The following is an 804-nucleotide window of genomic DNA, read 5'->3' as shown; positions in this document are numbered from 1 at the left end:
GATGACACCATCAGATTCCTAATCAGCACCATGTTGGAGGTGAGGGGTGGTCACCATGTTAAATGGAAGGGAGTGCAGAAGTCCTCACTGAGAAGGCAACCTTTGAACAAACACCAGAGAGAAGGAGCAAGCTGGGGAAATATCTGGGTGAAGAGATGAAGGAAGAGCAAGTTCAAAGTCACTGATACAGGAGTGTGTCTGATGTTTTTGTATAACAGCCAGGAGGCTGATATGGCTGGGCCTGAGTGAGCAAGAGGAAACTAACAAAGGGTTATTTCAGACCAGGACTAACCTAAGCATTGTCTTTAACTCTTCATTTTCTTTCAACACTTCACATCTAATAAATATCATGGAATATTCTTCACCAATGAAATAGTCTTCACGTACATACCTCATCTGTAATTCTGTTACTTCCACTTTCACTTATCTCTTATTGCTTATAGACAATTGCAAATCAGAAACTGATCCTCTTAGTCTTGGAACTCCCCACTCCAGATAAATTCCAAAGAAAACATTCTCTTCTGTTATAACCACTATCACAGTGACCGGATAAGTCTTTAAATGTCCCCAACCCTGGACATTTCCATTACTATGCATGAATGGGACAACTGAAGAGGGGACATGCCTATGTCCTAAAACAGGTGATCAGGATGTTTGAATATGAGTAACTACTCTATTTGAATGCCTCCAACAATATTAGAAAACCTGAGAATTTTGGAATCTGCTGTAGATCTACTCAAAATTCAAATGGATTTGAGCAGTATAAGACTAGACTAGTAAATGAATAAAGTTTTCATATTATTT

This window comes from Hipposideros armiger, unplaced genomic scaffold, assembly GCF_001890085.2.
Source record: "Hipposideros armiger isolate ML-2016 unplaced genomic scaffold, ASM189008v1 scaffold_16, whole genome shotgun sequence".
NCBI classification, from domain to species: Eukaryota; Metazoa; Chordata; class Mammalia; order Chiroptera; family Hipposideridae; genus Hipposideros; species Hipposideros armiger.
The sequence above is the reverse complement of the archived record's forward strand: the minus strand, read 5'-3'. Positions refer to the sequence as shown.